Consider the following 16,676-nt stretch of genomic DNA (forward strand, 5'->3'; position numbering starts at 1 on the left):
CTTATCTAAATCACAAGATCGATAAATTAAACTATCTAAAATCACAAAATGCACTAAAACATGCACACATGTATTATTACATTGATTTTTATACCCGAATTGGTACAATTGTACATTACATTGTTTATGTACTAAAGAGAAAGATAGGTACTTTAATTATTAAATATAAGTATTGCCTATAAATTACCTAAATTATTAGTTTATTGCAGGTACGCCCATAATTCAGACCAATATTTTGGTCTAATTTAGTAACGCCACACCTGCCCATATCGCATTATGCGATACGTTTTACTTACTTACTATAATGTGTCATGCGAGGAAATAACTGTATTTAAATCATTTCATTACTGCTATGTCTACGATCCCGTTTGAAAGTTGTTATGATTACATTATGTGCACAAACAATTACAGAATTGACTCACTTATAAAATGTGACAGTGATTGGAAATTTCAAATTATCCACGGAATATTGAGCATAGGTTTAAAGATACAGTAGAAAAACAATATTTTTTATAACCTTTGATGAGTTTTCTTTGAACCATTTAAGTGTAAAGATATAAACATATTATTTAAAGCTCTTTAATACTTTATTTTAATAAAAATAAAATAACTTTAGTTATTTGGAAATGTCTCAGCATAAGTCTTGTCACGAAAACGCTAAAATTATTAATAGATTTAGGTTATGGAAGGTATAGTACAATAGTTAAACGTTTGTTACGTCATTTAGTACTTTGATCATATTTTAAGGTCACTATGAAATGAAGAATAAATATTATGATTGTAGAGTACCGGCGGCCATTTTGGTTCGTTCTCGTGATTTGTGCCGCGCGTGACACGTCATAGCTGGCCATCTCGCTCTCGCATGCTTTCCGCATATAGCACCATTGTAACCCGACACGTTTCGTACACAAGCGATTTCACAACACGGTCCACACTTTCACAACTAAAATGTATTGTTTTAATTACAAATAATTTAAGAATCAACTGATATCTCGTGACATGGTTGTTTTTTTTCTTGAAGTCTCCGTACAGCCTCGGCGACAAGGGCGCGTTGTTCCAATAACCTTTCCACGAGATCAACTGGTTCTTGCTTTCTAATATAATAAGGTGCTGCTCTCGCCCGAGCTTGCAGGTGAAGCTTTTGCTTGAGACCAATTGTTAGTTCCTCAATAGCAGGTAACCTGTTTGAGGCTAGTGGTCGCCCTTCCTCTTGATTACTGTTGCGGGTGTCATATCTAGAGGTCTCTTTCAACATAGCGTTGAGCGCTATTATGTATTACAGTTAGTAATTACAAATTTCACCAGAGACGCGCAACTACGTTTGCGAATGTGGAATGAATGAGCGACTAGCGAGTGAGCCGAGTCGACCCCGGAGTAAGAATTACGGATCTCCGCGGGGGTACAGGGGAGGGGTATGACGTATTCAGATGCGCAGTCGTGCCGGGCTGTATACAAACAATCCGATGGACGTAAATAAACACAAGACCGACCCGACACGCCTGTAATGTGAACGGTCTTATCTTTGTGTTAGTGGTTCAACCCGTCGGTCCACTTGTCTGTCGCGCATGGGAAGTGGAAAAATCTTTGCTCGTACTCCTCGAGTGTGAATACTTGCTGGGTAAACTCGTAATTTATCATTATCATCTAAATGTAATTTGTAATTCGGTCAGGGCTGAATACAATAGTATCTGACCTACCTATAAGGATTTATAATAAGTTATCCATGTTTTCTTACGTAACTGAAGCTATCGGAATCTTTATTTTCTCACACATTTTTAACATCAAGATTAATCTAAATTAATTATTACTAAGTATTATAATGTTAAAAAGCATGATTATCGTAGCATGATACGATACTTTTGAGCAAAGGTTTATAAAATTTAATATAAGCATGATTTTTTCTAAATATGTTTTCAAACTTATTTAGAGAAAGTAGTAATAATGATTTACGAAAACATTTGCTTAAAACAAACCGCTACTAATACCTATATATTATCCAGGAAATACTTTTTTGTCTGGCAAATGGCAAGGTTATAAATTATGGTAATTAAGAATTATAAAACTTTCTTTCGCCTACTTGTCAATTAAAACAAAATATAATACCGAATTGTGACGTAAAATAATATTATTAATACTTATTTTACACATAGGAGACTGTTTACACACCTGCGTAGATTTATTATTCGTATCAGAAAAGTCTCACGCAACTTATGCGTGGCGCTGTAATTTAGGCCGTACGTCGTTGATGTTACTGTCTACAATAAGTATTTTCATGAAGTTAGTGAGTCAGTATTTGTAACCATGTTTGTATGTACTAGTGAGCTTGCTTTTTCGCTGAACCAAAACTAAAAACGGACATTGCCCTCGGTTTTTATGCGGTTTTTTTCCTCGTGATATTATCCAGTTCGTTGTTACTCTCGGGTAGTTAACAGACTGGTGTTTTAAAAAAGCAACTTATTTTAAATTATAGTTCTACACACCGTTCAATACAAAGATCTTTTAATATTTGCGCATTTTTAAAACGAACCTTACGCTTTCAACATATTAAATATAGGTAGTTAAATATAGTTTATTAAGCCTTTTTGATACTTCAAATCCATCTTCATCGTCATTTTGGTGCTCAGCTCGCATCTACTACTGTACATTGACCTTTCTTACTAACGTTTACCTGTCCCTGACCTCAGCCTTCCTCACACAGGCAGTTCCCGCTAACCTCTTTATATATCTTCGGTCTATCTTGCTGGAAATCATCCCAAACTAATAAAATTACTGCTGGTATGTCCACACCATATGACTGATATAATGCACTGTTGATCTATATTGTAACCCACTACGAATCATGGCATATATATACTTGAAATATACATGAAATTTTTGAATGTACCTAGTTCGAAAACAAACAACAATATTAGTGTAAAGTGATTACGGGAAACGTAAAACAATGACTCAGTACCAAGCTGAATAATACTTATAGTAAAAGGAAATAAACAAAGTTATCAGCAAGAATATGTAAAATAACAGACGATAAGTATAATTACTCACTGAAAATCACGATGTTACATTTACAAGCTATATATATATATTAGAATGTTTTTAGATTATATATTATATTTAAAATGCCAGGCAAGAATGAATAGTTTATTACAGGTTTTAAGTCATCAAGTCCATTTCCATCTTTCCAGGATTGAAAAAAAAATACCTCAAAAAAATCTTTACCTGAAGTATTCTCGATGTTCTTATGAACTTTATTAGCAATTCGCTGACAAATCAACACGCAAAGAAACGTACAAAACAACCAACCAATTGACGTCCTCTGCTGGACGTAGGTCTTTTGTAGGGAGTTCCACAATACACGGTCCTGGGCCGCTTGCCTCCAGCGGCTCCCAGCTACTCGCCTGATATCATCTGTCCACCTCGTTAGGGGCCGACCTACGTTGCGTTTACTGGTGCGGGGTCGCCATTCCAGCACCTTAAGACCCCAACGTCCATCGGTTCTCCGAGCTATGTGCTCCGCCCATTGCCACTTCAGCTTTGCGACTAGCTGAGCAATGTCGGTAACTCAAGTTCTTCTACGGATCTCCTCATTTCTGATTTGATCACGTAGAGATACTCCTAACATAGCTCTCTCCATCACCCGCTGATTGAAAATCGGCATGTACGAAAATGGGACCAAGATAATAGCTTCGTGCTTCGTAAATCAAACTCTCTCTCTGTCTCTCTCGTCTCTCTGACAACAGAATCTTATCCTCCAGAACATAAAAAAAAATAGAAGAAATAGTTAGTATTTATTAATACCTGCACTAAACGATAATTTCCGTGGGGTGCACGACTAATGCAAGGAATTAATGCTAAGATGAACTGCTGTGATAGAGGATAAATGCGTATGTTCTTTTACATGTCAAAGGCTACATGCATGCCAAATTTCATCCAAATCCGTTAAGCCGTTTTTGCGTGTTTGACAAACATCCTCACTTTATAATATCAGTAGGATAGTAGGATAGTAGGATTATATCTTTAACTATTCGTTCAAATTATATGCGGTTAAAAGGAAAAGTCTTTTGTTTTAATACTTTAAGATTGTATGTTTACTTATTTTGGTAAGAATTCATAATTTTTGATACTATGAGCAATAATCTTGACCTAAAGATTTAATACATTTTTTTATATAAAAAAATACTTGTTGTTACTTATTTATAAATGTTAAGTTTTTGTAGACATTATTAAGCTCTATAACTTTTTTGTAAGTGTTAAGGCATCTTTCGTAAGAAGCGTTTTCTTTCGGTCGTTTTTTCTCCAACTCACTTTACAAATCTGACTACCACGAAAACTTATTTAAAATTTAGGATTAATATTTATTGTATAGAAATCAAAAATAATGTGGCTTTATATTGGAGAAGAAATTTTCAGAATCCGGTTCAGTGGATCCATAGATTACCCCCGACAATGTCACGATTCACAAATTCTCTATATAATATTATTAGTACATTAGTACCTATAACTTTTCATATATTAAGTAAATATATAGATGTATCTTAAAACTACGGACATAAACAGTAGGTATCGTGTTATAATAATCTTATAATATTTATATTGTATACATCATCAATTTTTATCTCTTCGCCAAAATGAGAAAATATTATACCTCGAACTTTGTAATTATTTCCTCGCAGTAGATTTAAGTCATTGACTTCTGAACAGCGCGACCGTTGCAGGAGCACATGTTTTTGTATCGACTGCAAAAAGTATAAATACGACAAGTGAATAAACTTTGCGTTCAATAACAATCACATCTACTTTGCAGATAACTACAGTTTACTTTACCCTGAGCGTTTGTATAATATGAGTTTAGTTTCTAAAAAAGCATTTACGAGTTTATAAATAGATATAAAAAATGAAGTTAACCTAAGCTGTTGATATTATCAACATCATGTATTATAAAGAGTTGTTAAATTAGATCAGTTTAAAATATAAAGCAGTCTAAACATATCTCATATTTAAATCACGATTAAATACGAAACTTCCGCGTTTTTGACCTTCAAGAGAAAAGTTAAATCAACGTTTTTAAAACTCTTCTGAACACGTGTAAATTTTTCGCGAACATTTATTTTCGTGCTACATAAGCCATCTAGCGGCAAGTAGGGTCCCTATCAGTGCAATTCGAATCGTCCTAAAATCGAACTTATTAATTTAATTTTGGTAAAAAGATTAGTTATAAAATTTATTAAAAGTAAATTGACATTGTAAATGCCTACGTTACATGTATTAAATTGGAATAAACTGTTAGTTTATTGAAATGGTTTGTTATGATGTTTGTAAGTGCAACTAGGTCATGACTGCATCTATGAATGTAAGTAAACATACGGTGGAAATAAATACGTAGAGGTCGTACAAAAGTATGTCACCTAAATGTAGCTATCTCCGCAAAACAAGGTAGGTAAACACGAGTATTTATTATAGATTATGGGTTCTATATACTTACCTAACCTAGTGGTTAGATGTAAGGGTACCTACCTGCATGCGAAAAATATTGAGGAAAAATATATTAAGGTAAGCGAGCGATAAAGCCGCCTGTTGTGTTCTACTTATTTCTTTATGTTTCTGTTTTTTTAATATTTTGTATCTGTTAATGCTGTGGTATACAAATAAAGAGTTTAATACTAATAACAATAATAAGATAAAACTTGAAATAGGTAGGTATTTATTAAGGCTATTCATGTATTTACAATCGATATCGAAATCGATAAGTATATATTAGTATAAGTTGTCAAATAGTTTTTCTAAAATGAAACGAGCAAACTTTAAATAAAAATTGTGCTTGAAAAAATTCCCATTAATCAATGCAATGGCAGACAAAGGGATGGGAACAGGGGAACTACAAATCTCGTGAAGTCCTTATAACCAAGATCCAAAAATGTTCAAAATATTGTGTTTGGTAGTATAGGGAAGGTTTTGAATACACACAAGGCAGTTTGAAGTTACATGCAATCTGTGTATGCAAAACGGACACGCTGAAATACTTTTTCTTATTTAAACTAGGCCAACCTTTTAGACTATGTTAAGAAGTCAAAGTCAGCCAATTGGTTGCGACTGTTTAGTCGGTTTAAGTATTTTGTTTTTATTCTTATAAAATGTTTACTTCCGCAATCCAGATATTTCTGAGCACACCGAAAATCTGAAAGACAAAGATTTGCAGCCCCTGACGGGCGACGGGCAAAGTCCGAAACTGGTTCAATGGACAAAACATTTTGCAGCATAATGTAGAGCAAACGTAAAGTCTACGGGATATGTGAAGCGGTAGGTGCTTTAACAAAAAGTTCGTCCATTAGACACAAGAGGGGGCTACTGTGTTCTTTCAGAGCGGAACATACGTGTTGACCGTTAGACGATGCAACTAATGTTAACAAAAATTTCAAATTCATTTATATGAAGTAGGCCTAGTTTATAAGCACTTTTGACTTTGAAACATCAAGTCAGTCTGTTTGTAGTGACTGTATCTCCGGTCCGGAAGGCAGATTCTACCCAGAAGAGCCGGGAGATTGCTCTTTTGTAACAGTATTTTACAGTTCCTAATCTACAAATACAATATCAGCTTATACTTAATATATGATGAATCATAGTCAATTATCTTAATATCAGCAAGGAAATATTTTTTTTCCACCCTGAGTTAGGGTGACTCGCAAATATAAAAAATGAAACACAAATCTACCTAGTAATTAATGATCATTGATATAATATAATTAAAGTCGTTGCTTTAAATTAAGTTAAACTATTAAACCGCAATCATTTTAATTTACATATAAATAATAACAAGCTTGTATTTCTTTTCAGCAAAAATGATCCGGAATCCTTAAAAAACTATGCTAGTAAAAGATCAGTCTAGTTGTACTTACGAAGGTAGCTATAGCATATCCACGAGGTTAGGAAGGCCAGCGTGGAGATTATAGGAATATGGCGTTGTCCATCCGTGTCGTCGCCTAATAAGAGGTTACTTTTTTTTTATACTGCATCGATAGACCTCGACTGCGATTTTACCTGGTCGTAAGTGATGCATCATCGCATCGGTCTAAGATGGTAGCGGGCAGTTTAAAGGCTTAGCGGGCGGGAGGGTAAGGCAGTTTAAACACATACTGACTTACAAGTTACCCCTCATCGGTTTCTACACGAATTCGTCCTGAAACGCTAAATCGGCGGCAGTATTACCTAGTTACGCCTCGCCCTCAAGACATAAACACATGAGCCACCCTTAGGCCGACTCTCAGACTTTTAGCAAAGCTTTCCGCAGAGCTAGCTGTCAATCTTACTAATGCAAAATGCTGCCAAATTCACTAACTTTTCCAACAAGTTGTCATTTGTCAACTATGTCTTCATACAAAACGCATAATTTGCTTGAGAGAGTTGCCAACTCCTTAGTTCTTTTGTATGGTGATAAAAGGTGGCCTCCGCTTGCAACTGTTGAAAAAGTTAGTAAATCCGACTCCTCCGTGCAGGAGTCGGATTTAATAACTTAATCATCATCATCATCAATAACCCATTAATGGCACACTAAAGGACACGGATCGCCTCTCAGAATGCGAAGGTAAAACAGTAGTCCACAACGCTGGTCAAGTGCGAAATGATAGACTTCAGTTTTCGAACGTTCAATGTTCAATGTTGATATCTTATTACAAAATACTACTACGACTAGGTTGTTAAACTTATTTAAATGCTTTAATTTGAATAATGCTTTCGATGAACCTACTAGAATCACAGCAACTTCAGCATCTTGTTTAGATAATATTTTTTTTAACTGTGATATCTTAGGTAAATCGATATTAAACAATTTAAGGTCAGATCATTGTGGCCAACAAATTACTGTTGTTGGTACAAATAGAAATAAACATATTGTTAAGTACAGGCCGATAACTTACAGCGATTTGAAGGTGAAATATCAGCCAAAATTCCTGCTCTCTTTTTTGAAAACTGTCATCCCGACAATCTTTATCGTACGCTTTTCAATGAAATAGAAAGTGCATTTAATAAAGTATTTAATTTTAAATATGTATTTATTTATTATTATAGATTCTAATAAAAAAATGAGGTTTAGTGATTGGATGACTATAGGCATTTACAAAAGCAGGGATAAGTTGTATGAGCTATATGATGAAAACAATACAATCAGACTCCAACTTTCCTTGAATATGTAAAAAGTTACTCCAAAACATTTAAAAATGTTTGTAGACAAGCTAAGTCGCTATACATTAAAGATCGGATAGTAAAATCTGAAAACAAAATACAAACAACCTGGAAAATTGTTAATAATGAATCTGGGAAAACTAAATCTCGAGACGGAAATTTTGAATTAATTATTAATAATAATATGGTAACTACTGATACAGAAGTTGCTAGTACTTTTGTAAACTTTTTTCAGAATGTTCCTATTTTGTTAACAGATTCACTAAATTCCTCACCTACTGCAGCTCAGAATTTATTAAGAGGCAACATTAATGAGTGCAAAGTTTTATTTCATTTCAAACATATAGATGCATCGGATATCAGTAAAAACTTCAAGTTGTTAAAATTAAAGAAAACAGGTGATATATGGGGAATGTCGGTAAAGGTAATATCTCAAATTATTGACGTCATTGCTCCTCTTTTAGCCATAATTTTCAATGAATGTGTTAATTTAGGTACTTTCCCGAACCTAATGAAACATAGTAAACTCATTCCTCTATTTAAATCTGGTAATAAAAATGATATAAACAATTACAGACCTATCTCAATCTTACCAGCTCTTAGTAAGATATTTGAAAAAATTATATTAATTCAACTCTTATATCATTTTAATGTAAATAACTTACCTTACCCTGAGCAGTATGGCTTCACTAAAGGTCGTAGCACAACGGACGCAGGCGCTAAACTTATAAAACATGTTTATGATGCCTGGGAATGTTCACAGAACGCCATGGGTGTTTTTTGTAATCTATCTAAAGCTTACGATTGTGTTGATCATAAAACCTTGCTTCTTAAGCTAAGCCACTATGGTATCCAAAACGTTGCACTAAATTTGGTTGCCTCTTATCTCAGCAATAGAACCCAAAGAGTTTGCATAAATGATGCAAAGTCTCAGGGTTCAAATACCTCAATGGGTGTCCCACAAGGCTCGATTTTGGGTCCTTTTCTATTTTTAGTGTATATAAATGATCTACCGTACCATGTCAGTGGAACATGCGACATTGTATTGTTTGCAGATGATACATCTCTAATTTTTAAGACTGATAGGAGTAAAGATAACTCTGACGAAGTAAACCGTGTTATGTCGCATGTGTCGCACTGGTTTACAGTTAACAACTTACTTTTAAATGCAAAAAAAACAAAGTGTGTCGAATTTATCTTACCAAATGTAAAGAAAATTGATAAAAATATAATGATAAATGGTGAACACTAAAAATAGAGACTTCCACAGTTTTTCTAGGCGTGACCTTGGATAATAAGCTACAGTGGGGTGCCCATATAGATTCACTAGCGGGTAAACTAAGCTCGGCTGCCTACGCAGTCAGAAAAATTAGACAGATTACTGACGTTGAAATAGCTAGGCTAGTTTATTTTGCGTACTTTCATAGTGTTATATCCTATGGAATCTTGTTATGGGGTAAAGCAGCTGATATCGAAACTATATTTATATTGCAGAAAAGAGCTGTACGGTCAATATATAAACTTAAATCACGCGAATCCCTCCGTGAGAAGTTTAAAGAAATAGGCATACTTACTGTAGCTTCACAATATATTTATAACAATATAGTATTTGTAAGACAACATATTAGTCTTTATAAACAAAAAGTGGACATAAACAGTCGACTTACAAGAAATGGTCATAAATTAGTGTCATCTGCATATCGTCTGCGTAAGGTACAGGGATCATTTGTGGGATTGAGTATACGCTTTTATAATATGATTCCTAAGGTGATTTTGGACCTGCCAATGCACAAGTTTAAAGAATTTGTTAAAACACATTTATTACAGCGAGGTTACTATACAATTGATGAATTTTTTAATGAAAAAGGTTGCTTGGAAGCATCCGGCTCCGCTTTCAGCTCTCACAAGATAGAAAAATGAATGTTAAAATGCAAAATGTAAATTGTTGATGTTGGAAAAGAGCAACTGCTGAGTTTCTTGCCGGCTTCTTCTCGGTAGAATCTGCCTTCCGAACCGGTGGTAGAATCACTACAAACAGACAGACTTGACGTTTCAAAAGTGCTTATATTAGGCCTACTTGAAATAAATGAATTTTGAATTTTGAATTTGAATTTTGAACACTATTTAGAAATCTCAGGGCCACACATCTCACGAGTTTTTCCATCACCGTTAAAGCAAGTGACATTTAATTGCTTAAATTAAAAAAGCACATAACACAGAAAAGTAAGAAGTGCATGCCGGGACCGAACTCGGTCCTACAGAAAGGAAAACCGAAGCCTTACCCAATAGGCTAAATAGGTAAGGAACATAGTGATATAACTGTCTCACAAATTGATTCCCAATACCTACGATAATGTACCTACATGACGTGTTCGAAGCATTTTGTTATTCTAAAGCAATAGCATTAGTCACGGTGATTTTACATTTCGTTGACTAATCACCAGACGATTTTTATTTTTATTGAGGTAAATTTAATTAAATGGCCGATTTGTCAAAACTTTGTGAAACTGCTTTGGGGCCTAAGCCCCAATCTATAAAAACAGGAAAAAAAGTGTTTAAACTGATAAGGAAAATTATTTATTACATTACAATTAAAGTAGTTTACACATTGATATGATATAAGTATCTAGTTGAGTTGACATAATATATTCTCTTAATTTTAATCTTAGACTTAACGGTACGAACGTTAGAAAACTCAGCCATAAATAAATTAATACGCAAAAAAGAGCAAACTTCGTTTTCTTTTTGTCCCCGAAATATTAAACCAATTTAAACGCATCGCGTCATGCATGTATTTGTTATAAATAAGAATAAACAATTTATTTACGCTGCCAGCATCGTAGGCACGCTCGCTGCACTGGTTTCGAAGAAGTTTTATATTTTATTTATTTTTATTTACCCACATCAGTTATTTTAGGTTATTTTTAAATATAAATATACATTCTTTGCATTTTAAATACAGAACGTATTCATTTATTTGAAAAAAATAACAGCATTCATTTTCATACCGTGTGGATACCGACAAGTTCGCACTCCGAGAGTCCGAGACGCCACGCATGCGTTTTACTGGTAACCAGCGCATTTAAGCAATTAAATGTCACTTGCTTTAACGGTGATGGAAAAACTCGTGAGATGTGTGGCCCCGAGATTTCTAAATAGTGTTCGAAAACTGAAGTCTATCATTTCGCACTTGACCAGCGTTGTGGACTACTGTTTTACCTTCGCATTCTGAGAGGCGATCCGTGTCCTTTAGTGTGCCATTAATGGGTTATTGATGATGATGATGATGAAGTTGTCTGACCTATTACATAAGGGCTACAGTCACGAGTGAGTCGTCGCAGCAATCGATTGCACGCAGATCACAACGATCGATCGCTATATATCTTTTTCAACGGCACGTGGCATCACGGAAAGCTTGTGCAATTTGAATGCCCCAGTAATAAATGTTCTTTATGATGTGTAACTAGTGCTAGCAGCATTGCTTGTACCAGTATTTTTTTTCGGATTTTGTGTAGCTGATTGACCCTAATGATTTTAACGGCGTAACGCGGGCTTGTTGGCGAGCCTCGGAATGAGGCTCTGCCAGGAAGAGTTTGAACCCTAGGGCACGACGGCGCGGCGTGAGGGCGCCTCATGTGAGACCGAACCTCGGCTCATGCGACTATTTGAGTGACAGGGTTTCGGAAGGTGATTAGTCCGAAAGCTACCGATGCGATGTCGTGGTGTGAGCCCATGTCCGGATGACGTCATAAGTCGGGGACCTCGTCTTCGCCGGCGAAGACAATGTGCAGAGATTGACTGAGTATTCTGTGTATTGTCAGTAGTAATCGGATTGTCAGGGTCGTAAACTATAGGTCTCCTCTTGTTGAGAGTGGTGGCTAAGCTTGGGTGATATGCGCCAGTAGCTCGTGCGGTAGGTCGGTAGAGTTTGCAAGACTTAAGCGAGTTTATTTGTATGGAGAAATGCGAAAGATTCCATGCAATCATCCTCGAGGTCATTAGTTTAATACACAATGGTTAGGTAGGTATATTTTAACGATGCGGTTTACTTATAATTGGGAGGTTCGGGGTTTGATCCCCGGGAGGAAATTTATAATTTCTGGATTATCTCTGGTTTTACTCTTTAAGGCTGTGAGAAATTAGGTCCCACTCTCTCGACAAAGTCGTGCCGCCAAGCGATGTCGCGCTGAAGCCGATTAGGGTATGGCCACAGAATTATGAACATACAGAATCCTCATCCAGCCAGTTCTAAAAGGAGAGCAAATGCCCCGCGCACATCTCACTTCACACCCGTCGCGGAATAATGCTAGCTCACAAACTTTTCCCATATTCCGCATTTTGAGTCAAACGTTTAGAACATTACAGGTAAAATAATTACTAATTGTTCAAGAAACTCTATTGATTTTGATGCATGAATATTAATTGTGTGCGCGGTTTCTGTATGTTCTTAACTCTGTGGGTATGGCTTGTAACTGCCAAATGCCCGCTTTTCCAGATTACTTTACTTACTTACCTCCATGTACTTAAATAATCAGATCTACCACCACTACTTATTTATATGCAGTCTTCATGTAAAGTGTACCGACACAATGTTATGCAAGACTTAGTAAATTGTAACGATCTAAAGAACCGTTTAAGTGCGAATCAGGCTAGCATGGAGGAGGGTTCCTTGCCCTTAATATTTTTCTGCTTTTCAATTGAAGTTTAAAGACTTGGTAATTTATTATCTCTTTTATATCCCTATTTTTCATATTTGTAAAAATGAATTTTCAGGCTTATTTTATTTATTTTATTTGTATCTACTCAACAACAACAAAATTAAATAACTCTAAGGCTTTCTTTGCTACAACTATAATTTCACACTTAAAATAAAATATATTGTCTGTTACTCGCTAATAATGTAGCATTCTTCATGCGAAATCGCTTTTAGAACCGTTTCGGAAGTTTTGAGTTTATCAATTACATAAAAACACAAACATTTGTATGTCTTTTGTATTGTTTTAGGCTCCCGAAATCGAAATTCGTTATTTATGCTATATGTACGTTAACAATCGTAATTGGCCTTTTACTCCTTTATGGAACCAAATTTTTGCCTTTCCGTCCGGTAGGTTTTGGCGTCTTATGGAACTCTAAAAACCAGCTCAAACATAAGTAAGCAGACATAATAATTGCGCAATAGAGTATGTAACAGATTCTTGAATTATTTAACGGAAGGTATAAAATAAATACCTACTCGATTATTATAATGACATTAAACTTATAAAAATCGGTCAATTTCGGCTAAAATTTTACGGGGTATGGGCTATGGCTATGCTATGGCTGTTGGCGCGACATCGTACCGGAACGCTAAACCACTTGGCGGTATGTCTTTGTCGGTAGGGTGGTAACTAGCCACGACCGAAGCCTCCCACCAGAAAACACCCAAACATAAATTTGGTGAAAACAGGGGATGAAATTCTATTCGATTTTATTATAGGTAATTTATTTACACACTTATTTATATTCTGAAAAGCGGTGATAGCTTAGTGGTAAGGCTTAGGCTTCTTCTGTTGCTAGGCTAGTTATGTGCGTTTTAAATTTAAGCAATTTATAATATAACTTGCTCCATCGGTCAAGGAAAATATCGTGGGGAAACCTGCATGTCTGAGAGTTCTCCATAACATTCTCAATGTTGTGTGAAGTCCGCCAATCCGCGCTCGGCCAGCGTGGTAGACTATGGCCTATAGCCTCATTCTGAGAGGAGACCCGTGCCCTGTAGTGGACCTTAGATATATATTTTTATTTTTAGTAAAACGCAATAAAAAGACAAAACGTAATACTAAAAGTTCCAGCCACTGACAGCAGTCAAAACCTATATAGGCCACTGGTACTTAGTACCTACCAACTTGCCGTAATAACCCACAACCTTGGCCACAAGGGTTTATAATAATTAATTTAGCAAAGTGAATATAACTATTAGAGATAATTGAGGTTTATGCTATACTCGTAATTATTACATGTGGGGCAGTTGGGAGTGATTAATAATAGATATCCGTAGTAGTTTAATCATTCAAACGTCACAATCACGTATGGTTGAGTCCTTTTTTTTCTTACTACAAGCTAGCCCTGGACTGCAATCTCACATGAAGTGATGATGCAATCTAAGGTGGCTAGGGCTAACCTGTTAGGGAATATTGTAGTCACACCCCTAATTGTTTTCTACGCGACATCGCACTGGAACTCTAAATCGCTTAGCGGCACTCTTTGTCGGTCTCGGTAGAAAGGTAAGTTGCCACGGCCAAAACCTTCCACCAGACCAGACAAAAGAAAGTTGCCCCTGCCGGGAAGAGAACTCCTACTTAAGTTCACAGCGCTTACCGCTGCGCCAGGGATCTCGTCATTTTGCAATGTAAGCGCACAAAAATAATACGTTACGACATCAAATTAAGTACAAATATTTGAATAAACCTTCCGCTTGAATCACTATATGATGCTGAAAGCTGCATAAAAATCCTTTGCGTACTTAGTTGAAACAATCTAAGCTTAAAAACAGCGGGAGTGACTTTGTTTCATACTATGTAAGGATAATTGTAGTACTATTTTTATCTGCCCACAGAAGACTATCACACTTAATCAGGTAAAAATGGTTATGAAATGAAATGAAAATGAAATGAAATGCAATAAAATAAAATATTTATTTTGCTAAATATGGGTTAGTTATTGGTGTTTAGGATATTAAGTTCCAACATATTCTGTTAATACATCAACATGCAAAATTTAAACATGAAATTATATTAATAATAATCTTATTTGTTATCAATTATACATTTTCCGAAGGTATAATAATAATTGCTGACCATTATTTCACGTAAAAGTTGTTTCGAGCCATTGTTCTTTATTAATGCATTCCGTGTTACAAAATACCCGAGTGTAGAGTCGACTTTTGTAGTCGGCAATGACCTCCTTTACTTTCTCTTTTTGAAGTAAACTAAACATGTACATCTTAAGATTGATGCACATTCGTGCTAAGTTTTTAGGCATCAAGGGGAAATTTTATATTGTATTTATGCTGCCCCGTGAAGATGTTGCGCTGGGCTGGGGGCATTACAAGATTGGACAAAATTCGAAATGAGTTCATCCGAGGCTCTTTTAAAGTTGCGGAAGTACAGCATAAGATGCAGGAGGGCCGATTACGCTGGTACGGGCATATAATACGAGACAAAAGCCACATGACATAGCGAGTAATGGCTATAGATGAAGGCAAAAGAGGTAGAGGTCGCCCACTTACCACCTGGACTAGAACCGTTTTCAATGACATGAAAACTCTGGGCCTAACACCAGAAATGACACAAGACCGTATTAAATGGCCGACAAGTATCAGGAGGGCCGACCCCAAATAGGGAATGCGCCAGGAGAATGATGATGATGATTTATGCTGCCCCGTACGGCAGCTCTCAGGGGGTGTCAGTTGGGACACAAACGAAAGCCGCCGCGATTAAAAAATATGATTGATGCTATGTCGATCAGTCGCCTTAACGCGAATTGCAACTGTCAATAATAATTCCTAATTAATCTTTTATTAATACTAATAGTATTAAAAATGCTCAAACTAACTAACTAATCAACCAAACTGAAGTTTTGAAATAGTATAGTGAAAAGGGCTGAGAGTACCATAGGTTTCTTTTTATCCCATTACAACAAACAGTTGTCACAGGATTTCTAAAGAACCTACTTTGACGAAGAACGCTGTAAACAGCTTTTGATATTTTAAGAACTTGCGAAATGTACTTTACATACTCGTACGTTCTGTGAAAATTTTACAGTGAGATTTCATTGTAAAAAACCTTCAAGGAGGGTGTTCGTTGAGCGAAACAACGATAAGACGCGTGTCTTTCCATCCATTAGCCATTGATACTTATTTTTATAGGATTGACTACTTAATTATGTACAAAGGATTGACGCCACTATACTACATAAACAAATGACTTACTTGCACTTTCTCAAGTAAAAAAGACGTACCTACTCGAACCTACGTAACTTAATTGGAGGGAGAATTATTAATAAAGATGTATAAAAAAATTGTAAAAGCTGTCAGAGGATGGAAAATGACTGGCCACCTACTGAGGTACCATGTATTTTAAAGGAGAAAATAGAGGAAGGAGGGGCAGAAGACAGCTTTTTTGGGATAAATAAAACGGTGGAGACTTAAAAGAGCTCTTCACTCAAAGAAGAAGTAACGTAACTTTTAATAACACAGTGTTTGAATCTGAATATTTTGATCGGGTATTGCTAGAGTTTAATATTAAGAGGAATTCAGAAGCAAGCGTGCCCGTGATTTTTTTATCACCATCTCACAGTTTATTTATATTAAGCTATGAAGCTAGAGCAATTCACACCCATTATAATAAGATTTTTCTGTAAGCTTTACATAAACTTTGAACTTATTGAAAGACATCTCAAAGATTTCATTTGGTAATTTGTTATAAAATAATACACAATTGCCCTTGAATGAATTAGCAATTTTG

General features: G+C 35.6%; 1 pseudogene; it reads right to left on the bottom strand.

The window, feature by feature from the left end:
* Nucleotide 1: 1 nt before the first annotated feature.
* LOC120631750 lies at nt 2–1,773 on the bottom strand (annotated as a pseudogene).
* Nucleotides 1,774–16,676: the final 14,903 nt, after the last annotated feature.

Source organism: Pararge aegeria, chromosome 18 (assembly GCF_905163445.1).
Source record: "Pararge aegeria chromosome 18, ilParAegt1.1, whole genome shotgun sequence".
Lineage (NCBI taxonomy): Eukaryota > Metazoa > Arthropoda > Insecta > Lepidoptera > Nymphalidae > Pararge > Pararge aegeria.